At 39.3% G+C, this 25,642-nt stretch overlaps 1 protein-coding gene and 1 long non-coding RNA gene across 3 annotated transcripts in view; one reads left to right on the top strand and one right to left on the bottom strand.

The window, feature by feature from the left end:
• The window catches only part of rbm20 (RNA binding motif protein 20), a 154,162-nt gene that overhangs the window by 17,430 nt on the left and 111,090 nt on the right, over nt 1–25,642 (top strand). The window lies entirely within an intron of this gene.
• Nucleotides 1,141–17,243, bottom strand: LOC134297772 (uncharacterized). Its single transcript, XR_010004641.1, has 2 exons — nt 16,813–17,243; nt 1,141–2,857 (listed from the first exon to the last, which is right to left on the bottom strand). It is a non-coding gene; the product is annotated as an uncharacterized LOC134297772 (long non-coding RNA).

Raw genomic sequence — 25,642 nt, 5'->3', positions numbered from 1 at the left:
AGGGATTGAACATTGAGCTATTAGTCTGCTACAGACAAGTTATCACCGGGAGAATGGATTCTGTCCATTGAATATGTAGTCCAAAACCCTCTGTAGATCTAATGGCTGCTGCTTTCTTAATGCTCATTGATGTCTTGCCTTTGTTCTATGAAAAACATAACTACAGAAAAGATAGTTAATCTCTTCTCTTCAGTTGTTGCATGGCTATAGTAGTCTTTACAGGGGGCCCTTGGTATCACTTTGGTTTGGTTCCAGCCCCCCCCCCCCCCCCAGATAACAAAATCCATAGATGCTCAAGTCCCATTATATACAATAGCATAGTAAAATAGTCTGTCACAACCTTTGGGTAGTGTTGACATGAGTCAGTGGGCATTGGGGATGGTATATGGGGATCCACTCAGGGACCTGGGAGGTCTAGGGTTGGAGGCATCGATGGAGTGGCTGTATAGACAAATGTCTTCACTACATCTCATGGAGAATAGGGTGGGGGAGTGGCCAAAAGGAGCAGTACACTTGTGCGGGTTACTTCCCCCATCATGCCATGGGATCTAGCTATAGGCCGGATTAAAAGTCCAATTGATCAACAAGCAGGTTGGTCGATGCCTTGATCTGGGATCCATGTCTTGAGCCAACTGCAACTGCAGTTCTAACCAATCAAGTTGTGGCTTTATATTGGCCAGCATTTGTCAACTTTTAACATCTGTCAATTATTTGTGTTGGCTGTTAATTATTCATATTTGTAATTGCATATGCAATATCTACCCCAACAGTATGATGCATTATTTCTGGTCTGAGCATCTCCACTCTGTCCATGCAACAATGTAGCATTGGATTCTTCAGAATGTGGTTTGGTTAATTTTATTTTGAAAAATGTGAGTTGGATTCGAAGCTAGACAGCAAATAGTTATGACAAGACTAAACTATGAAACTCATTGGAAGAACTGGGGGGGGGGATATCATATTGCTACCATCATCATGGTCTTTCAGCTCAACAGGAGTATGCAATTCTCCCACCCCACAAAGGTTGTGCCATGATGGACCAGACAGGCTTTGGTGTGGATCAAGATTAAATGTTCCAAACAGCTACAATGCAGTAGTGAGCATGTGATACTGGTGAAGGATCTCTCAGAAGCAAAACAGTGCACCATAAAGAATGTTTATTAGTACTGTGCACAAGAAAACCATGGTAAGCCACATCTGAAGCAATCTACCCCATGATGAGACAATCCATAATGAAACAAGAGATAGTGCCAGAAGTTGAGAATCTCAAGTCGGAAGGAACTCAGTGGGCTCCTGGGGAAGAGCAGATGACAAGTATGAGTAGTGCTGTGTCTAATAAAGAAACTGGATTCAAGTGGAAAGGACATTCAGCTGTTGACATTCTCAGAGGTGAAAGAAAAGTTGCAGTCACACAACACATATTATAGGAACATGGAATATGAAAAGTATGAATCGGTAAGTCTGACAATATTAAACAAGAAATAGAATGCATAAACATTGGACTACTTGGAGCAAATGAGGCGAAATGGAGAGGAATGGGGTATTTTGAGCCACCTAATTAAAGTGTTTTACTCAGAGAATTGAAAAATAGAAATGTAGTAAAAGCTCTCAAAGTGTATAATGCAAAATCTGACTGAATAATTTCAATAAGGGCTCTTCTATACAGGTCCTAAAACCTGTGATGGGTAACGGGTTTACCTGAGGTGTCCAAATGATGCGTCAGATAAACCCAGATTAAATTGACATCTCAACAGATCTGGGCCTCACTGAAAGATCCAGATCTGAAAAATGCTGGGCCTGTCAGGAATGATTCCCCACAGCAATCCTGGTTCTTTGGGCTCCTAGAGCCCGAAGGAGCAAGATGGTACCCCTACCCTCACCTCCTAGCTCCCCATTTAGCCCTTAAACTTACCTGAGGGGCCTGGCTGCATGCTCAGGCCTCTCCGTCCAGAACTCCTGATGCGTCAAGATGGCATGTTAGGAGGTTTGGGGGGGGGGGAGGGAAATTCTCCCCCTCCCAATCTTCTGACACATCATTTTGACACACCAGGAGTTCTAGACAGAGGAGCCTGAGCATGCAGCCAGGCCCTTCAGATAAGTTTAGGGGCTACATGGAGGTGGCTGGATGCCCTCCTGGGTCAATTTCCCCCCCAGGAAAGCCCAAGTTTTAGGGTGGGGTGGGGTAGAGACTACATCCTGGGAGGAGCTAGGATATAGAAACAAAATTTAGATTCTTTGCTGGTGTCCAGGAGAAAATTGTTCACACATCAAAACAGGACATATTGGCAATCATGGGTGATTAGAATGCAAAAGTAGGAAGCAGAGTAGAACCAAATATCGTAGGAGAATTTGGTCATTGATCAAGAAATGAAGCAGGAGAGCAACTGATTGAATTTTGTGGAACAAACTGTTCATCATATATACATTCTTGACACACCAAATAATAATAATAGCAACAACAACAACAACAACAACTTTATTTTTGTATGCCGCCACCATCTCCCCGAAGCGGCTTACATGGGGACAAGCCCAATCAGTCACATTTAGATCATAAAATATACAATTAAAACACCAGTATCAAACTAAGGTAAAGGTTTCCCCTGACGTTAAGTCCAGTCGTGTCTGACTCTGGGGGTTGGTGCTCATCTCCATTTCTAAGCCGAAGAGCCAGCGTTGTCCGTAGACACCTCCAAGGTCATGTGGCCAGCATGACTGCATGGAATGCAGAAGCTGGTTGGCAGAAGCTGGAGCTTACAGCTCACTCCGCTCCCCGGATTTGAACCAGGGACCTTTCGGTCTGCAAGTTCAGCAGCTCATCGCTTTAACACACTGAGTCACCGGAGGCTCCAGTATCAAACTACAAACAGAGTAAACAAATCATGGTTAAAATAGCATAACTATAAAAACATTAAAAAATTACCACTCATCTGTGAACCTTTAGCAGGTCCGATCCTAGTGCATAATGGGCGACTAACAAACTCATTAAAATTAGAACTGATGTATATATCGAAGTCAAAATACATGAGGTAGGCAACACAGGTAGGAAAAATAGTCCTGAGATGGAAAACTCTATTATGTACATGAACATCATCACCTAATGGCCAGTATAGAAAACATATGGTAATTGAAAGAACAAAATGAAAAATTCCATTCTCTCAAAAGCAAGGCCAGGAGCAGATTGTGGAATCAACCTTAATCAATATGTGTGGATAAATAGAATCTGAAGAACATCCTTTTAGAATTTAAATGCATTGTCAAAATAGATAAGTAGTACTATTAAGCCTATTTGACCAGGAGCCAGAACAACTCTGGACTGAAGCCAGGGACATTGTGAGGGAAGAATGCAAAAAGACAATATTTATAAACAACAACAAAAAAAGAATAAATGACAAATGAACCTCTTCAAGCAGACAAAGACAGAGAAGCAAAGGGGAGAGAAATAGGGTCAGAATCCTGAACACAACTGTTCACTGGCTTGTGCACAGATACAGAGAATTCTATAACAAGCAACGTGGAATAATACAAGACCATAAAAAACCCAACAACCTAGAACAAGAGACCTCTTTTACAAAATTCAACCTAGCCTATCAAGGATGCCCTATGTAGAAATAATAATAATAATAATAATAATAATAATAATAATAATAATAATAATAACAACCCCCGCAGGTGCCACCTTGACGTGGTGGGGGGGCTTAACCATTCCGAGGACGCTGAGGGCTGTGCTGGCAGTAGTGTAACTACCGGCAGGTCCAACCAAGCCAGAGAGGCCTCAGCTGAGGAATGGAACCAAGAGCACCTAACCCATTAGCATTATGGAGAATCAAACCAAAACGAAGTCTATACTGGCTCAGTCGTCGCCCAGGATAAAAAGGACCGTGGTGGATGCTGCTGATTCTGGACATCCATCGACAAGTGGGCTACGGAATCATCAAAACCCAAATGAACAGTCACAGAAGCGGCAGAAATATACAATGCCAGAAAACCGCACAGTTATGAAATGCTATTACAACTCTGAACCTGAAAAGCGCGGCTACCAAAAAAGGATGCATCAGCTATGGAAACAAGAGTACCCTGACTCACAGATAACAGAACCCCGACTGGCTGACCAACGAAGATTCATAATCAGAAACAAAGTATTCAGTGAAGTTGAACTTGAAGAAATCCAGAAAATCTGCAAAGCAAATTACCATCAGACCACAGCACAGACAGCAGCAGAGACTCCAGGAACACTTGGAATGGTGGAACAGATTGAACCAGAAGAAAGTGTGGAGCTTTTGCAAGAATTTGATGAACCAGCACTTGAAACACCTGTTGGATCACCAGGAACCTTGACAGCAAGACAACAAGAGCTCAAGAATAAGATCATGGCTCATGCTGCAGCAAATGCAATAAGACAGCGGCTCCCAACTCTAAAAACAGTGCCCAAGAGACACCTGGCACCTCTCATGAAAGATGTGAATGCAGTACTCTCCACTGTCCAAATAACATCAATTGAACAAACAAACCAGTATGCCTACAGTGCAGCAGTGATAGTAACAGAAGAGCTTGGGCTTCTACAACCAAGGCAGCCCCAAAGAAAATCAACTGGAAAACCAAAGTGGAAGGTCAGGCTAGAGTTGAAAATCAAGAAACTCAGATCAGATGCAAGTAACCTGAAAAATATGAAAGAGAAGAAACTGAAAAATGACAAAATCAAGCAATACCTGATCAGAAAGTACTGGCTGAACACCAGAAAAATTGAAGAAGATTTGGAAATTGTGAAAGAACAAATTACAGCAACAGCCAGAAAAATTGAAAGATACGAAGCCAGAATCATCCAGTACAGACAAAATCAACTGTTTCAATCAGACCAAAGACGGTTCTACCAGAGTCTGAACCAAACAACAGACACAGTAACTATAAAGCCAGAGAAAATTGCAACAATGAAGTTCTGGAAAGAACTTTGGGAAAATAATAAGAACTACAGCAAAAATGCTGGGTGGATAAAGGAGTTTGAAGGAAAATTCTCACAGAACAAAATGGAACAGATGGAAATAACAACTGAAATGATCAGCAAACGAGTGCAAAAAGTCAAGAACTGGACATCGCCTGGTAGTGATCAACTTCATGGATTTTGGCTCAAACATCTGATTAGTTTACATGGAAAAATGGCCCAACAATTCAGTGAGATGCTGCAGAAAGGAAGTATCAGTGAATGGCTAACAACTGGAAGAACATACCTGATACAAAAGGATCCAGCAAAAGGAGCAGCACCAGGAAACTACAGGCCAATAACATGACTGCCCGCTATGTTTAAACTACTGACTGGCATCATAGCTGACAGAATTCAAGACTATCTTTGTGACGGCGCGAGTGGCGCCATCTATATGTCAAACTATAAGTTTCAAGATTTGAATTGTTGTATCATGCCTGATTTTGCCCTTACCCTGTAAATGTAGTTGGATTGGTTATTTATATCTGTCAATCAATGTTGTTTGTACCTGTTATATTGCTCACTCAGCAAAACTGTTTGGCTCCACCTCTTCCTGGAGTAGGACTGTGTTTCCTCCTTTTCATTCCATCAGCAAGTTCTCTATCGGATGGACGTGAAAGAGAGGCTTGGCTCAAAAAGCCCTTCAAAAGTTACCTCTCAGCACCAATTCTGAGGTTCTTACCCTTGGGACTCACACTTCATGTTCAGGGCCAATCTGAACAACGTTGAGGAGTCTCAAGCGCCTTCACATCAGTCCTTTGGCAACAGAGGAAGACTCTTGTCTTCAGATATAGGTCATTGGACTGAGGCTGAGTTTGCTCCGGCATTCACAGCCAGAGAAAGAGGGATCTAGAAGGCTCCACGGACTTAAACAATCAAAGACTGTAATGTATATTTTCTTTTACTTTTGTGAAGAATAAACCCAGTTTTTGAGTTAACTACAGTGTTTTGGTCCTTGGGAGTTCCAGTTTCCCTAAAGGAGGGTGTAAGGATGTTATGAGTTAATGGGAATTATTGATATGATTTTATTTGTTTATTAAAAGGAAAAAGGGGAGTTATGTATTGATGAAGACAGGTCTCACATGGAAGCCAGCTGTGTTCAGCGGGTTGCCATGGCAACGTAACCTCTCTCTGGAGGAAAAAGGGGGCGTGGCTAAGATGACAGTTAGAGCATATTCCCTTTTAAAAGTTCAGTTGCTGTGAGGGTTTAAATAAGGACAGTTGTGGTTAGGTTTTGGAAAGATTAGGAGCTGTGGAAATCAGCTAAGGACGGCAGCTTATGGTCACTCAGGGGAAAGGCTGGGAATATAAGCTGACCAGGGGAGTTTAGTATACTGTGTTGAAGAGAAGTTATTTAAGAAATATCCATTCAAGAAAGACTACATTGTAACTTAAGATCCGGAACGTTTACTGATTGAAACCATACGCTTATGTACCAAAAATAAACTTGAATTTTGTTATTGTTCATAAAGATAAGTCTCCTTGCCTCTCTGTAAGCCTGTTACCTCACGTTGGTGGCAGTTACCGTACCTATCTATATAAGTTACCGTACTTTCCTATATAAGTTACCATCTTTACTCATTTAAACCCAATCAGTTCCGTTATCCTTCCTTATCCACTAAATCATCCCTGTCATACATTCACACATCCTCCATCCCTCCCTCTCACACGTGCACACATCTCCTGAATTGGAGGCAGCAGTGGGATTTAAAGACAAAGATTTCCCCTGCCTGAGTTGAGTACCACAAATTGGGCTCTCTTCAATTGGGGGCAGCGGTGGGATCATAAGGATTCCATCCCTGTCACCTCAGTCCTCTTCAGAGGGCAAGAAGCAATCCCCTGGGGAAAGTTGTCACGTCCATGCCTCTTTCACTAAGAGTTTACAGCCCCAGGCGCGACGGCACAATCTTGAAGAAAAAAACATCTTGCCAGATGAACAGAAAGGCAACAAACGGAAAAGCAGGGGCACAAAAGACCAGTTATTAATTGACAAAATGATTCTGGAGAACTGTAAAAGCCGAAAAGCTAATCTTCACATGACGTGGATTGACTACAAAAAGGCCTTTGACTCACTCCCACACAGCTGGATCATCAAGTGCCTGGACGCCATCGGGATTAGTAAAAACGTTGGCACCTTTATTGAAAACATGATGGAGCACTGGAAAACTGAACTGTTTGTTGGAAATGAAAGCTATGGACTTGTCAACATCAGAAGAGGAATTTTCCAGGGAGACTCATTGTCCCCTCTGCTTTTCATTATTGCCATGATCCCTCTGTCAACAGTCTTACAAAAAACAAATCTCGGCTATCAAACATCTAAGAAATCCCACAAAATTTCGCATCTGATGTACATGGATGACCTGAAGCTGTATGGGAAAACGGAAACTGAAATACAGTCTCTGACTAACACTGTCTGAATTTTTAGCACTGATATCAGCATGGAGTTTAGTTTGGGCAAATGTTCGACAGTGGCATTGAAGAAGGGAAAAATCATTGAAAGTAAGGGCATAAATATGCCTAATGGCCAAACAATAAAGTGTCACCAGCCAGAGGCCTATAAATATCTGGGCATATTACAGCTGGACAACATCAAGCATGAACATGTGAAGACTGTGGTCAGTAAAGAATACGCACAAAGGGTCAGAAAAATTCTCAAAAGCAAGCTCAAAGGAGGCAACACCATCAAAGCCATAAACACCTGGGCCATACCTGTCATAAGATATACTGCTGGCATCATAAATTGGACACAGATGGAACTGGGCAATTTGGACAGAAAAACAAGAAAACTCATGACCATTCATCATTCACTGAACCCCGCAGTGATGTTGACCGGCTATATCTGTCTAGAAGATCAGGGGGCAGAGGACTTTTACAAGTAAAACAAGCAGTCAAAGAAGAAGAACATGCCCTGGCAGAATATGTAAAGCAAAGTGAAGAACCTGCTTTGATTGAAGTCAAAAATCTGAAACTCCTCAAAGCACAGCAGACAAAAAATCAGTACAAGAAAACCGCACTACAAACTAGAGCTGACAGCTGGCACAACAAAACATTGCATGGAAAGTTCCTTGACAAAATTGAAGGAAAAGCTGATAAGGAGAAGACCTGGCTCAGGCTCACAAATGGGACACTGAAGAAGGAGACAGAAGGCCTGATCCTTGCAGCTCAGGAGCAAGCCATCAGAACAAATGCAATTAAGGCCAAGATCGAAAAATCAGCTGATGACCCAAAATGCAGACTGTGCAAGGAAACTGACGAAACCATTGATCATATCCTCTGCTGCTGTAAGAAAATTGTACAGACAAACAGAGGCACAACTATGTGGCCCAAATGATCCATTGGAACTTATGCCTCAAGTACCACCTGCCAGCAGCAAAGAACTGGTGGGATCACAAACCTGCAAAAGTATTGGAAAATGAGCACGCAAAGATACTGTGGGACTTCTGAATCCAGACTGACAAAGTTCTGGAACACAACACACCAGACATCACAGTTGTGGAAAAGAAAAAGGTTTGGATCATTGATGTTGCCATCCCAGGTGACAGTCGCATGACGAAAAACAACAGGAAAAAGTCAGCCGCTATCAAGACCTCAAGATTGAACTTCAAAGACTCTGGCAGAAACCAGTGCAGGTGGTCCCGGTGGTGATCGGCACATTGGGTGCCGTGCCAAAAGATCTCAGCCGGCATTTGGAAACAATAGACATTGACAAAATTACGATCTGCCAACTGCAAAAGGCCACCCTACTGGGATCTGCACGCATCATCCGAAAATACATCACACAGTCCTAGACACTTGGGAAGTGTTCGACTTGTGATTTTGTGAAACGAAATCCAGCATATCTATCTTGTTTGCTGTGTCATACAACGTCGTTGTGTCAATAATAATAATAATAGTAATAATAATAATAATAATAATAATAATAATATGTAGAAAGCGTCCAGGCTTTTAACCTTCAAGACTATTCAGTGCAATTCAAGCTACCCAAACAAGAATTCCCCTACAAAGGAAGTAGCCAAGCTTCAAAATGGCTTTTTGATTGAGGGTGCTACTCCAGCTCACCAAACAAGAATTCCCCTAGGTATAACACAGCCAGGTTTTGAAGCTGCAAGGCTATTCAGTGCAATTCAACCAGACCAACAAAGGATTAACCTTGGTAGAAGGCTTTGAAGCAGCGAGGCTATTCATTGCAATTCTAGCAGCCAGAACACAAGTACCCAGCCTTCCAAGCAGCAATCCTATTCCATTGCATTTCATTGTCTTCCCATAAGAAGAAAATGGCCAGGCTTTGAGGCTGCAAGGCTATTCATTGCTATTCCACCTGGCCAACAAAGGATTTCCATAAGCCACAGCAATGCGTGGCTGGGCACAGCTTTTTATGTATATATATCAGGCATGGGCAAACCTTTTGACACATTATGTTTAAAAATTAGTCAGATGAGCCGGGCCAGTGGCAGATGGATAGAAAATGTTTGTGTGAACTAATTGGAAAAAAAAACATGAACAAGTTCCTTCAGATTGGAGGAGGGCGAATGTGGTCCCTATCTTCAAGAAGGGGGAAAAAAAACAACCCAAACAATTACTATCCGGTCAGCCTCACGTCGATACCAGGCAAGATTCTGAAAAAGATCATTAAGGAAGTGGTCTGCGAACACTTAGAAACAAATGTGGTCATTGCTAATAGTCAACACGGATTTACCAAAAACAAGTAACGCCAGACTAATCTGATCTCTTTTTTCGATAGAGTTACAAGTTGGGTCGGTACAGGGAACGCCGTGGATGTAGCGTACCTAGATTTCAGCAAAGCCTTCAAAAAGGTCCCCCACTACATTCTGGGAAACAAACTAGTAAAATGTGGACTAGACAAAACTACAGTTAGGTGGATCTGTAATTGGCAAAGGAACGAACCCAAAGGGTGCTCACCAATGCGTCTTCTTCATCTTAGAAAGAAGTCATGAGTGGAGTGCCTCAGGGTTCCGTCCTGTGCCCGGTTCTGTTCAACATCTTTATTAACGACTTAGACGAAGTGTTAGAAGATACGATCATCAAGTTTGCAGATGACACCAAACTGGGAGGGATAGCTAACACTCCAGCAGACAGGAGCAGAATTCAAAACGATCTTGACAGACTAGAGAGATGGGCCAAAACTAACAAAATGAAGTTCAACAGAGACAAATGCAAGATACTCCACTTTGGCAGAAAAAATGGAAATCAAAGATACAAAATGGGGATGCCTGGCTTGACAGCAGTGTGTGCGAAAAAGACCTTGGAGTCCTCGAGGACAACAAGTTAAACATGAGCCAACAATGTGATGCGGCAGCTAAAAAAGCCAACGAGATTCTGGCCTGCATCAATAGGGGAATAGCGTCTAGATCCAGGGAAGTCATGCTCCCTCTCTATTCTGCCTTGGTCAGACCACACCTGGAATACTGTGTCCAATTTTGGGCACCGCAGTTGAAGGGAGATGTTGACAAGCTGGAAAGCGTCCAGAGGAGGGCGACTAAAATGATTAAGGGTCTGGAGAACAAGCCCTATGAGGAGCGGCTTAAAGAACTGGGCATGTTTAGCCTGCAGAATAGAAGGCTGAGAGGAGACATGATAGCCATGTATAAAGATGTGAGGGGAAGTCATGGGGAGAAGGGAGCAAGCTTGTTTTCTGCTGCCCTGGAGACTAGGACGCGGAACAATGGCTTCAAACTACAGGAAAGGAGATTTCACCTAAACATCAGAAAGAACTTCCTCACTGTGAGAGCTGTTCGGCAGTGGGACTCTCTCCCCCAGACTGTGGTGGAGGCTCCTTCTTTGGAGGCTTTTAAGCAGAGGCTGGATGGCCATCTGTCGGGGGTGCTTTGAATGCGATTTCCTGCTTCTTGGCAGGGGGTTGTACTGGATGGCCCATGAGGTCTCTTCCAACTCTACTATTCTATGATTCTATGCATACTTCACATATCTTGTTTGTAGTGCAAAATAAGGAAAGAAAGAACAATACACTACTTAAAATGAAGAATAAGTCCAAGCCACTTCTGCTATGCAGTAAAAGCACAATCAGAGCACCCCCTTTGTAGTAACAACAGCAGCAGCAGCGGAAACCCCAGAGGCCATCCAGTTCCAACTCCCTTCTGCCATGAAGGAAAAGCACAATCAAAGCACTCCCTGAGCAGTGGGAGGCAAACAGGGTTTTGGAATCAAGGGAGGCAAGGAGGAAATGATCTGGGTAGTGAGGTGAGAAAAAAGGTGAGGAAAAAAGGCTTTTGGGGGCAAGGGTGGTAGGGGGAGGAGCAGGAAAGAGGAGAAAAGGCTTGTTGGGGGGGGGGGGGGGAGGAAGAAGAGGAGATAGAAAGTGTGGAGCCCCTCAGTATGCTTCGCTGAGTCCCAAAGGCTTTGCAGAGCACACTTTTGAGAACTGCTGGTATATACAATGGGCTGTTCAGATCTGCAACATCTGGATATGGGATTTCCAGCAACCATGGATTGTTGTGCCCCATATTAGTAAGATATGAACACAGGAATGCAGAATTGTGTGCATTCATGTTGCCTTAATTTAATAATGTAAGATATTATTATACATATTTTTTGTATATGTAGTGGGTCCTAGAACCTGTGGATATGGTGGGTCCACTGTGTACTTCAAATTCTGGATAACATTTCCTGCCTGTGATGAAGTGGCCTAGAATCAGTAGAAATTCATGCATATCATTTGTTAGTCCTTAACATGCCACAGGATATTCTTGATTTTCCTAAAACTCTTTTAAAAATCATTAATCAAATGTATTTATCCTGGTGCTAATCTATAGCAGGGCACATTGGACCAAATCAAATTGTTAATCCCAGCTAAGGTAAACTAGAATAATTAGGAATGTGGCCAGTCAACATTTAACATAAGTTTCATTGAGTCAGTAGATCTACTTAGTTTGGGCCTAAAACATCACAAAACAGCATAGCAATGTTCTTATTAGTATTAAAATGCTTATGTGGTAACATTATCTGCCACAGCAGCCACATTTTTAAAATAATTGTTTTGTAACTTTAATTGAATGTTGGCCTCTGTTTTAAATATGATAGTTGTTTAATATATACAGTCAAAGAGTAGTTTATTTTGTAAATTAACTATTGTCATTTGAATTGGTGGAAATAAGGTTTGTATAACTGTTTCGCTAAATGCTATAAATTACAACAGCTTGTTGCTAAGACAATTTATAACAGTTGATATATTTTGGAGAATTGTTTTTTTTTTGTTGGTTTAGTTCTTGTGTAATATGTCATAAATTAGTTATACATAATTTAGTTTTAACAATTGTTGAAATTTTTGCTCATTATTCTTTATTGCTTGTATAATGAACTAGTGAAATATGCTTGGCAATATTTTAGGAAGAACATCAACTGAAACACTGTATAAGAATGAAGCATACAATGTACAGTGGAACCTCTATTTAAGAGCACCTCAACTTAACATTTTGAGTTAAGAGCTGTTGCTCAGTCCAGGTTTTGCTTGACATAAGAGCAGTTAAGATCTAATGCCAAAGGGAGCGCTAGCACCAGTGTAGAGGGTTTTAGGGCTCCAAGGGAGCAGCCTCCATGCTTTGTGCCTTGTACTCTTGTCCGCTTTGGGAGATTGCTGTCTGCTTTGCCCTTGTTTGCTTTGAGGAACTTTGGGTTAGTTGATTCTGTGTAATTTTTATTCCAGGTATGTTTGGCTTCATGAAGAGAGAGAGGGAAAAAGAGCAAGAGAGAGAGGGAGGCTGGAATGAGTACAGTATGAAGAAAATGATGCTTCTGCCTCTTCACTTTGTGCTTTGTACTTCCTTGTCGCAACTTTGTGCTTCTTCCATTTAAAAGTTGATCTTTCTTTTTTATTGTTCCATGTGAATGTGCATTTATTCATTACTTGTTATTTATAAAGTACATTTTCTTATTAATCCAGAACGGATTAATAGCATTTTAATGGAAAAATGCACTTTGAGATAAGAGCAATTTAAGCTCTTATTACGGAATGAATTAAACTCTTAAGTCAAGGTATCACTGTATGTACTATTTTGGAATATATCCTTTCTTTAGTAACTGCCTTGTTGTTGCTATATTTATTCAAGGCTCCTTCTGTACTGCCATGTAATCCAGATTATAAAAGCAGATAATCCACATTATCTTCTTTGAACTGGATTATATGAGTTTGCACTGCTGTATAATCCAGTTCAAAGCAGATAATCTGGATCTTACATGGCAATGTGGAAGAGGCCAAGTTCACTGGTTCTTTGATGAACTTTTCATAGTTTTTTTTCAGCAAGAGTTGTTCAGAGGTGATTTACCAGCTCAATTAGCTTCAATTGTCTGTCTGTTTTGAATTTTAAAAACATTGATAAAACAATAAACTATCAAGATGAATAGAACAGTTATTTAAACTATGTACCATTTTAAGAAACATTTTCATTTCAGTAGGAAAGATATTGACTGCTAATATACATTTTTGTATTGAGTAAATCTGCATAGTTCAAACGTTCAAGGGTCAGAATTTGACAAAAGTACTCTTCGAAATAGGGTTTTGTTATCTGTGCAATGTAGCATGGCGTGGTTCATCTTGAGCAGCCTCTGATTGTCCTGTGTGGATTTGACTTAAGTACCCTCCAGTAATGGAACAGCTTTAAGGCCCATCTACTGTCCTCAGTCATTCAAGTGAATCAACTTCAAGAGCTGTTCCAAAAGCATTATGATGCTTCTATAACCCATGGTGAGTTGATTGGGGTGTTCAAAAAGTGCCAGAAGTTAAGATGAAAGGACACACATAAGGACAAGGAAACTGTCTTCTGGTCTGGTCCAATGTTATATCAATGACTGTTTCTCAGAAAGATTGTCCCCTTTGACATATCAATACCAGCTGTTGAGTTATAAAATTGTCTGCACACCCCAACACATACCGTATTTTTCGCTTTATAAGACGCACTTCCCCCCCCCCCCCAAAATAGAGGGGGAAAGTCAGTGCGTCTTATAAATGCAATATGACCTCACGAGGTGAGGAGAGAGAGGAAAGAAAGAGGGAGAGCACGCACGCGCGCACACACGCAAACAGAGGGGCGCGCGCTTGGCGAACTAGCCGGACGAGTGACTGACTGACTGAGTACTCAGGAGAGTGGCGCCGCCATCGTCTCCTCGTCCTCCTCACGGGTGAAGGGTCGCCCATGGTGTGGCCTCATGTCTAAGACGCTGCGGAGGAAGTGGCACTGAGTGCGCCGTGTCCTGGGGCAGCGGCTGCGGGCCGGACCCGGAGCTCCTCCGTGGCGGCGCCGAGCGCGGAGAGTTCCCTTACCTCGGCGCCCGCCTCTCCGAGCCTTCACCCGCCGCCTCCTCTTCCTCGGGCGGCACTCCCGGCTCGGTCCTGCTCTCGGGGAAAGCCCCGGCGCCGGAGGACGTCTTGCTGGAGGTGAACGGCATCCCGGTGAGCGGCCTCACGCACCGCGACACGCTGGCCGTCATCCGCCACTTCAGGGAGCCCGTCCGCCTCAAGACCGTGCGGCCAGGTCAGTGCCTCCTTGGGGCCGCCAAAGCTTGCTTTGAGTGACTCAACAACAGGCATGGGCAAACTTAGGCCCTCCGGGTGTTTTGGACTTCAGCTCCCACCATTCTTAACAGCTCAGGCCCTTAAGCGGTGAGTGGGTGAAGTCTTCATGGCAGTCAGTGAAGGATGAAACGGTTATAAAATCCTTCAAAAAATGTGGCATCCCCATTTTCCTCCTCTGAAAACTAGGTGCGTCTTATCATCAGGTGCGTCTCATAAAGCGAAAAATACGGTATTTCCTTTGCTGTTTCTACCCTAGAAAAGGCATAAAGAGAGCATAAAACACAGCTTGAAGAGGTGTAATTCATAGCTTCCTTGTTAGAAATTGTCTCCTCATTGATACTCAACAAAGATATATCATAGATGTGCAAATATGGGTTAGCTACAAGTTTTGTGGCAATTTCAAATAATATGAAAGGGTTCTAGGCTGAATTGGAATGATTAACAATAGTATTGTGGCAAACTAGTAATATATAAGAATTTGTTTGAGGAATTTTGTAAGGATTATTATGAAATGGATATCTGGGCACATTTTCTGTGTTTTCTGTATTATCTGTGGTTTTCTTATGTTGTCCAGAACGATGCAATTTTATTGTGTCATTTGTTTCATTATATGTGATTCATATTTGAGTCGGAATGAAAACATGCTTTGGAAGCTCAAGAATCTAGTATAACTATAGCTGATTCATTCAAACAGCCACTACTACATAGATTAACAAGTCAGCAGGCAGTGAATACCAGAAGATTGATTACCTCTTAAATCTCTCTTATAACAAGAAATATTGAGTAACACAACTGTTCTGTAGTTGTTAAATGGCAATATAACAAATTCTCAAATCACTTGTAGCCGCCATCCAATCAACAGCTGGGATTCTTAATTAATTTCAAGATACTCTATATCTGAAATACCCTGACATTATTTAGGTTTTCAGTACATATAATTTTGTACAGTAATTTCTATGTATGTGTATGTGGTTCTGTTTTGAAGATGTGTTTTAATTTTTAATATTTAATAAATGTATGTACTCATATCTATTACATTTTATGTGCAGTTCCTATATATTTTAATATTAAAGGCAGTGGTTGTTTTTTAGCCATGTTGAGTGGCAAAAGTGTGATCCCTAAGGCTTTGCAATTTTGGGAAGAGCTCTTTGTGAGTCACAGCAATATCCACATTGTAGTTAATTAGGAAAGTAAGATTTCAGCCTCATTCATATATTCTCCACATGCAGCCATAAGCGGCAACAAAGCCATGTTCCTCAGTGTCTGACATAATATTTTTAAAGTGTTTTCTTCCACAGGTTAACTCAAAGTATTTCACTTATAATTGTTGTTGTTACACTTGCCATCCTTTCTGCTTCTGCCGATGCACTGCATATATGTTTCTAAATTTGACTTTACAGTTCTACAAGTGTTTATTTGTAATCAGGTGTGGGCCTCACAGTTTAAGAAGCATCTAGACAAACTGGAACATATCCAGAGAAGGATTACTAGCGAAAGAGATAGTGAAGGGTCTGGAAATCAAGTGTTATGAGGAATGATTGAGCAAATGGTGTAAGTTTAGTCTGGAGAAGAGAAAACAGATGACAGAGTTTGATACAATAGCTAAATCTTAAAATATTTGAAAAAGCGAAAGTGGGATTAAGCTTGTTTTCACCTGCTCAAAGGACAAGACCTGAACCACTGGATTCAAGTTAAATGAAATGACATAATGACTTCCAGCTTGGTTGGCTTTCAAAACAGATTAGACAAATTAATAGATATTGAGAGCATCTGAGGCTAATAATCAGATAGCTTTGTATTATCTCCAATATCAGAGTCAATATGCCTCTGTATACACACTGCTGAGGAATAGGAGTGGGAGGGTGCTATTGCATGATTTTCTAGTATTTTTCACATCCCATAAGTGACTAGTTTTGCATAATTGTAACAGAATGCTGGACTAGGCTAACCATCTGGTATCACCCAGCAAAGTTCTTCATGAATTCTTATTAACTTTAAAAATTCATGCATCTTTGATATTTTCATTTTCTAAAATTATTTTACCATTTAAGCATAATATAATATAGAAGTTCTAAAATAAACAAAGAAATTTGATTGAAAGCTTTGGTAAATTGTAAGCTTAAAGGTGAAGCATTCATATATATTTAAACAATGCTATCAATTGCCCTAATCAATTTTCTGAGGGCAAATCATTCATTGTTCAGTTAGCTAATGTTTTTACTTAACGTATTAGTTTATGTCAATACCATTATTTAAACAGAGAAGTATTATAACAACAATAGAGACTCACCCATCAAAGAGCTCTCTGAACAGGAAAATCTCTATCAGCTTCCATGACATTTGCAGAGAAAGAGTTCCAGATTCCTGGTAGAGATACTCAGTAGTCCCTCTGATGATGATGGATTGTACAAGAGGACTTCCTAAGATTATCTCAGTGGGTCGGCCAGTACATATGAAGCTGTCCTTGAAATACTCTGATAGGAAAGCTATTAAAGACTAAAGGTTATCAGCAGCATTTTAATTGAACACAGAAAGAAATTGGAAACTAGTAGACAGCCTTTAAAAAATGCTTCCTGCACATATAATCCCTGTATAGAGTATTTGCTAATAGTAACATTTTGGAACGATTTTTATTTTTAAATATATTTTGAAGGCAACCCACATTGAATTAATTCAGAGCTAGGTAATCCTACTTGGATCTGCTTCTTTCAAGAATGGGTGTAGTTGTAGCACCAGCCTTAGCTGGCAGATATATTTTTGACTGACGCATAGAGCTGAACATCCATCAGGTCCAGAAGAACCTGGAAGCGTCAAACCTTTGCTATCAAGTAAGTTGTGCTATTTCATATAACACAGCCTGAATCTCAGTTCCCTGATAATAATTTATTCACATAAATGTCAGAATGTGTCCACTGAATCTGCTGGATGCAAATATCTGATTCATGTGGAATGCATTTTTCCAAAAGTTCTGCATTTATTTATCTGTTCTTGTCTTCTCTGGGAATGAAATAACCAGAATATTGATAATTTCACAGTACGGCATCTGTTTACAAGTTGTAGTTATCACATTTCTGTAGGTAGGATGATGATGATGATGATGATGATGATGATGTAGGTCAATATGTAGATCAACTGCCTATCAGCCAAAGTATAAGCACTAAGCACTTTGGTAATTGAAATTTCATATATGGAAAACGTAACATTTTGTTAACCAAAATCACTTTATTTCCAAGGCCAGTGAAACAGTTTAGTTTCATTAGCACAGTGTTGATGATTGTAGTCATGCTTTGACTGTCTTTACTTTAGGACACTCAATGTATTCCCTCACCTGGTGAAGCCTGTAAGCCGGAAGTTTTATGTTTATACTGTTGTTCCTCTTTGTGGGTTTTGGATTTTGGATTTAGCCAACCAAAGATGGATTCTTTTAAAAATATATATCAAAAAGTACAGTACTATTTTTTTAAGCAGCATGGGAATGATAGAGTGGAAGGGATCAGTTGATACTCGAGTTCCATTCTTGAGATACATATACATATATATATATATATATATATATATATATATATATATATATATAAAACAAGGGACTTGAGAACTTATGTTTTTTAGTATTTGCAAGGGATCCTAGAACCAATTGCCCTTGAATACGGAGGGTTGACTTTTACTGCAGAGGACCCATATCAATGAAGCTACCTGCACTGGCATTTTGACCAAACCATGACTCGTCATCGATGCTAACAATGTTTCCTCAAAAACTGCATTTTAAATTCTATGATATCATTATTTTTCTTAGGGTTTTTTGAAGAAAGGAGATTGTGAAATAATGATAGTATCCATTACATCAAGTTCTTAATGGATCCCATAGAATCATGTCTGAGATATCTATGGAAATGTGTGCAGCTGATCTTTGAGTGAGAGTATCTATTTTTGACATTGAAACAAATTAACAAGCTCTGGCTTTTGTCAGATCAAGTAGTAGAACCTTATCGGGTTTTTTTTGTTGTTGACAGCATATCGTTATTCCTGGCAGGTCACAGAGGGTGAGTAGATAGTCATGGTATTTAAACATGTAGATAATGCTGTTACTTTTCACATTTCTATTTTTAATTTTACTGAACTATGGCTGTAGTCAAATCCTAAAAACCCACATTAAAGATGTGGGCTGGGAGAATATGCGAAAATATCAGTAGGAGATTTGAAGTTGCACAGAAAGATATATTTTACTTCCTGCTTAATAAGATAGTTCGAAAGGCAAAATTGCTAGATATATACCCTGTTTCCCCGAAAATAAGACAGTGTCTTATATTAATTTTTGCTCCCAAAGATGGACTAGGTCTTATTTTCAGGGGATGTCTTATTTTTCCACAAAGAAGAATTCACATTTATGGTTGGATTTTTTTTAAAAATGAAAATTTATTATCTACTATACAGTAGTTGTCATCACAAACCAGCATAACCAAACTGTGAATCCTTTCAAAAATTTCTATATTATATTTTATTGCTATACTGTTTTTAAATTACTGTTTTAAATTTCTGTTCGTATGTACATTTATGTTGTTGTTGGGCTTGTCCCTGTGTAAGCTGCCCTGAATCCCTTCTGGGAGATGGAGGTGGGATACAAGAATAAAGTTATTATTATATTATTATTATTTCTTGTTACTACCTTTATTTCCATGTACAACAATCTATGGTATGTGCATTTACCGATCCTGCATGCTTCCAAACGAAAACATTACTAGGTCTTACTTTTGGGGGAGGCCTTATATTTAGCAATTCAGCAAAACCTCTACTAGGTCTTATTTTCTGGGGATGTCTTATTTTCAGGGAAACAGGGTACAAATACAAAAAGCAGTGTAAAAATGCTATTTGTAAAAAACTGTATTCTGTACATTAACAATATAGCAGTCTTTAAATTGCTCACTTTTTTGTTGGTATATACTTTGAGATAGATATACTTGACGTAGAAGTGCATTAGATACACATATGAATCAATTGTTGAAATGATAAAATGTTCTTGCAAAAGATAATTACCACTCCAAATACTGCAGACTTCAATTACTGTACATCTTACATCAATTTATTTATTTGATTAATTTATATCTTGACTTTTTCTTGAGGGGATCAAACCTAATTTTTTGTCCTTTATGTAAAATACCTGGTCAAATATGTATCAATTAAACAAAATAGTAAAAGGAAATACCTCGTTCAATAATATGAATTTATCAACACCATTTTATAACATTATCATCCTTGCCACTCACTAATAGCATAGCAAAATACTTTCAGTCTATTTCAAATTTGTTGTAATATAAAAGGTTGTATTAACTGTGCTTTAGGTCAACTTTGTTTAGATAGTACCTTTTAAAAAGGAACTATTTAACATATACACTTCATGGTCATGTTTACATTTTATTTTATGTAATATTATGAACATATTTTACGATAAGATGAAAATATTAAATGATGATAAGGGGGGAAATATTATTTCTTCTAATTGCATTTTAGTTGGAATGCAATAATAAAACTATATATCCTTATCAATTATTTGAAAAGTAAATGAAAGGAAAAATGTGAAATAAATATATTATTTTTCATGTGTTGACAAAGATTAACTATAACTATGGAGGGAAAAGGATATCAGTTATCTTATTAAATTATTTATTTTATTTTATTTTATTAAATAAATACTAAAAAGCAGGGGAAAGTCTATTGCTTTTTATTATGAGGTCTGGACATACAGTAGAGTCTCACTTATCCAAGCTAAACGGGCCGGCAGAAGCTTGGATAAGCGAATAACTTGGATAATAAGGAGGGATTAAGGAAAAGCTTATTAAACATCAAATTAGGTTATGATTTTACAAATTAAGCACCAAAACTTCATGTTATACAACAAATTTGACAGAAAAAGTAGTTCAATATGCAGTAATGTTATGTTGAATTACTGTATTTACGAATTTAGCACCAAAATACCTTAAATTCATGCCAAACTGGCTCTTCATCAGAGTGTTGGGACAGACTGTAGGAAAACATATTTGGAATAGATGTTGAAATGTGTGCTTGTGTATCATTGAATGCTCTGATACTTGAAATTTAAGATACGTTGATGATCAATTATTAATTCATCAGTATAATTCAACAATTCTATTCCTTTTCCCTTATTAGAATACATTACTGCTCACTGATTGACTTGAGATTTGTAGATTTGCTCATGTAGATTTAAAGACCATGATTATAATTTATACCAAAGAAAACACAGGTGCAGAGAACATAAATAAGATTGCAAATGTGCTAGTCATTCTGTACTAGTCATTCCATATAATGAACTGGTTAATTACAGTATAGAACTTCTCCACTTGTAACTGAATATATCTAAACCAGGCTCATGTTTATGAACAGCAATGAGTGATATTTCATATGACATTCCTTAATGAGTTTCCCATATTGCGTATCTAACGTTGCTTTTTTCTGTGCCTGACTAAAGCTGCGGCCTCTTTCGTGGCTCACTTATATTTGGCATTCAGTTTTCATTTGAACTGGGATCTCTCCCACTCTGGATTTTTGTACAGTGGCTAGATTATTCCTTTATGCAGTGTTTAATTTTAAAAACCCACAGATTTTATAATGGTCTGTGTGAGTGAAAGCTAAAATGGATATCATTCAACTATTACCAATAAATATGAATTCACCAGAATATTTGTGACAAGTTGCAGATTTTTCTATGTTGAAGCTATAACTCTTAAGATCACATCTATAGAGTGATAGATCATCAGTATTTTGGAATATAGATAGGCATTAATATTTTCATTAGTAAAAATATTTTCATATCATAAAATATCAGATAAAACTGATGGTTAATCATCAGTATTAAAGTCTGATGAAAACTATGCAGGTTGAGTATTTTAGATTTTGAAATTCCAGATAATCCCAAAATTGTCCGCATGGGTAGCTGAGATGGTGATACCATTACTTTCAGATTGTTCAGTGTACACCTCACGTGTCAAAAGTGACGAAATTTTTAAAAAGTTTTCCCCAAAACTGAAGTTTCAAAAAAGGGATGCAACTTACATTCGATGTCATATTAGAAGGAGAATGAGATTGCATTTTCAAGACAAAAGAAATATAAAATTCTCTGGATCCGTCTTTGTTATACAGTTCCTGATTTAAATACATGTAATTGTTAGCAACTTTGCTTTTTAGAAGCTGAATCAGAAAGGTATATTTGCAAATGAACTATCTGTCATTCATAACAAAATAAATGCTAAAAAATAAATTCCTACCGTATAATGGTACTTAGATCCTTCATACAAAACAGCTTTTGGATTCATTTTGAGTATAGATTTAAAAACCAGCAACTGCATCCTTACATTAACAGATTCATTGGTGTGTGATGACAGAACTAAAGTCAAAACAGACAAACAAACAAGACATATTAGCAAATCTCAAGTAACTATTTTTTTTTAAAAGTAGAAAAGAGAACATGGGGGGCAAAACAAGAACAATGAGAACTAAATATTAGTGGTGTGCATTTGTATGGAATCGCTGTTTGTTTCATTTAGTTTCATTTGTTTTGTATCACTTTTGTATTTCTCCCCATTTCCGAAAATGGGGTGCTTATACAAACAGAATTTTCGGACCATTGACCTTCCGAGGCTCAAACCCTCCCCCTCTCCCCGGCTTGGTTTTTGGGCTAGAGGGGTGAAAATTGCCACACACTGAGGGCATTTTAACCTCTTTTAGCTCATATGAGCTGTCATGGGGAAGCAGACTTCTCTCCGATTCAGCTTAGGGTCCCAGAACAACTATTGTTATTAATATTAATATTATTATTAACACCCATTGGTATACATCAGCTGTCATGGGGAAGCAGACTTCTCAGACTCAGCTTAGGGTCCCAGAATAACTATTGTTACTAATATTAATATTATTATTAACACCCATTGGTACACATCAGATGTCATGGGGAAGCAGCCCTCTCTCAGACTCAGCTTAAGGTCCCAGAATAACTACTACTATTATTAATATTAACACTCATTGGCACACATCAGATGTCATGGGGAAGCAGACTTCTCTCAGACTCAGCTGAGGGTCCCAGAGTATGCTCCTATGCAATATTACATGTTAGTACGAAGAGAAATATAGAAAGCTAGGTGCCATAGAATAGTATTAAACCACTGGGAGAGATCCTCTTGAGGCATGGTGTGGGGTACTATTAGTACACTGATGACACCCAAATATATTTCTCCATGTTTTAAAAAGCAGCCTCAACTAAGCATAGTGTGTCTCATCTGAATGAATGCCTGGAGAAGGTAATGGACTGAATGAAAAAACAAAGAAATTGAAGCTGAGTCCAGATGAGACAGAGGTGATTACTTCTAAGGGTTACAACTTGGGGTTGGAGTGTGTGAAGCAGTTCTGGATGGGGTACACTCCCTTTGAAGTACTGTGTTTGCAGCTTACAAGTGCTCCTGGATCTGTTTCTCCAAATGTCAGCCAGGAGTCTGTTGCAACATGGAGGATGGGAGCAGATGGTAATAGCATCCATTTGGTGTCACTGGGCAGTCCCCGGGGCCAGATCAACTACATCCAAGAGTATTGAAAGAACTAGCAGAAATAATTTCGGAACCATTGGCAATGATCTTAGAGAGTTCTTGGAGAATGGGACAAGTCCCAGCAGATTGGAGGAGGGCAAATGTCATCCCTATCCAAGAAGGAAAAAAGGACAATCCAAGCAATTACCGCCCGATCAGCCTCATGTCGATACCAGGCAAGATTCTGGAAAAGATAGATATGGAAGTGGTCTGCAAACACTTAGAAATGAATGTGGTTATCACTAATAGTCTACATGGATTTATCAAAAACAAGTCATGCCAGACTAATCCAAGAGTTACAAGCTAGGTAGATGCAGAGAACACTGTGGATGTAGTGTATTTGGATTTCAGTAAGGTCTTCAACATGGTCCCCCATGACTTTCTGGCAAACAAACTAGTCAAATGTGGGCTAGGCAAAACTATGGTTAGGTAGATCTGTAATTGGTTAAGTGAACCAACTCAATGGGTGCTCACCAATGCTTCCTCTTCATTCTGGAAAGAAGTGACGAGCGGAGTGTCACAGGGTTTCGTCCTCGGCCCAGTTTTTTTCAACATCTTTATTAATGACTTAGACAAAGGGCTAGAAGGCATGATCAAAAAGTTTGCAGACAACACTAAATAGGGAGGGATAGCTAATACTCCAGAAGACAGAAGCAGAATTCAAAACGATCTTAATGGGTTAGAGAAATGAGCCAAAACTAACAAAATGAAGTTCAACAGGAACAAATGCAAGCTACTCCACTTAGGCAGAAAAAATGAAATGCAAAGATACAGAATGGGGGATTGGAATGTGATTTTGGCCTGCATAAATAGGCATAAAGCCGCTCTGAGTCCCCTCGGGGAGAAGGGCGGGGTATAAATGCATGTAATAAATAAATAAATAAATAAATAATAGTGTCTAGATCCAGGGAAGACATGCTACCCCTCTATTCTGCCTTGGTCAGACCACACCTGGAACACTGTGTCCAATTCTGGGTACCACAATTGACAAGCTGAAATGTGTCCAGAGGAGGGCAACTCAAATGATCAACAGTCTGGAGAACAACCCCTATGAAGAACGGCTTAAAACAGCTGGACATGTTTAGCGTGCAGAAAAGAAGGCTGAGAGGAGACATGATGGCCATGTATAAATATGTGAGGGGAAGTTGTAGGGAGGAGGGATCAAGCTTGTTTTCTGCTGCACTAGAGACTAGGACGTGAAACAATGACTTCAAACTACAGGAAAGGATATTCCACCTGAACATGAGGAAGAACTTCTTCACTGTGAGAGCTGTTCAGCAGTGGAACTTTCTGCTCCAGAGTGTGGTGTAGGCTCCTTCTTTGGAGGCTTTTAAGCAGAGGCTGGATGGCCATCTGTAATTTTCCTGCTTCTTGGCAGGAGTTGGACTGGATGGCCCACGAGGTCTCTTCCAATTCTATGATTGTATGATTCTCCCTCCTTTCTTCACAGTGAATAGGAGAGTTGCTGTCAGACCCATCCCAGGCTGATGTAAACCGTGCCAGATTGGCCCCAATATAATGGGTCAGTGTAGATCCACCCTTCAATAGTTCACCTAAGAAGCTGTCACACGTAAAGTGTTTAAAATATATTGTCTGCATATAGGTATTTACTGATAGAAATAAATCTTAAACCTATTTGCAAGATTTTAATTTGCAGTGTATATTAGCATTTAAGTATAACCCATAATCTAGCGAAAATATTTAAGTAGTAAAATGTTAATTCTGTGGGTATCTATTCTCACATGACACATATGAGAACCAAGTGATATACCATACTAAGAAAAAATGGCTTTCTGAAGGTTTGTGACAAACATACAGGGTTTGATATAGTTCAGCCGTGTTAGTAACTTAAACTCCTAGGAGTTGCTCTGTCTTTATTCAAGGGGAATGATACATAGCTAGGACATAAGCTGGCATTATGCATGTGTTACCATGCCAAGTCACGCACGGAGAGATCAATAAACAAGTGTTGAAGTTGCATATTTTTGTTGCATGTCTATGAACTTCGCTTTGGGTTGCATCTTATTTTGGACAGACTTATGTTACCAGCTTCTTTAAATAGATAAATAGCTAGATTTATTAATTTTTTTTAATTTAATCATGTTGAAAAGCACATACTTCAGTTTCACCATAGTCTTGTTATTCTGTATTGATAAATTTTTTTGGTGTAAAAGGATTATTTAAGGTTGCATTTCTCAAACAATAATTTGCTTTTGTGAACAACCATGCATAGAATCTATCCTTTTCTTACTTGACAATTGTGTAGCAGATCAAGAAGAAAAAGTTTTTTTTCACAAGAAGTACAGTTCTATATTTCTTACTTACTCAATATAGAAGCTTTCCAAATGAAAAATACCTTATTTAATAACTTCTTCCTTAAAAACAATGTGGGCTTTATACTTAAAAGCTGCATTTTTGTCCACTTCAGGATTGTTTTGTATGTTTTGCTTGTACGTCTGTCCATTCTATCCCTATACAGTTGTAATAAGATTGTGACCCTTCTAATAGGAGGGTAGATGGTAAATTCAGAAC

This window comes from Anolis carolinensis, chromosome 3 (assembly GCF_035594765.1).
Source record: "Anolis carolinensis isolate JA03-04 chromosome 3, rAnoCar3.1.pri, whole genome shotgun sequence".
NCBI lineage: Eukaryota > Metazoa > Chordata > Lepidosauria > Squamata > Dactyloidae > Anolis > Anolis carolinensis.
The sequence above is the reverse complement of the archived record's forward strand: the minus strand, read 5'-3'. Positions and strand labels throughout refer to the sequence as shown.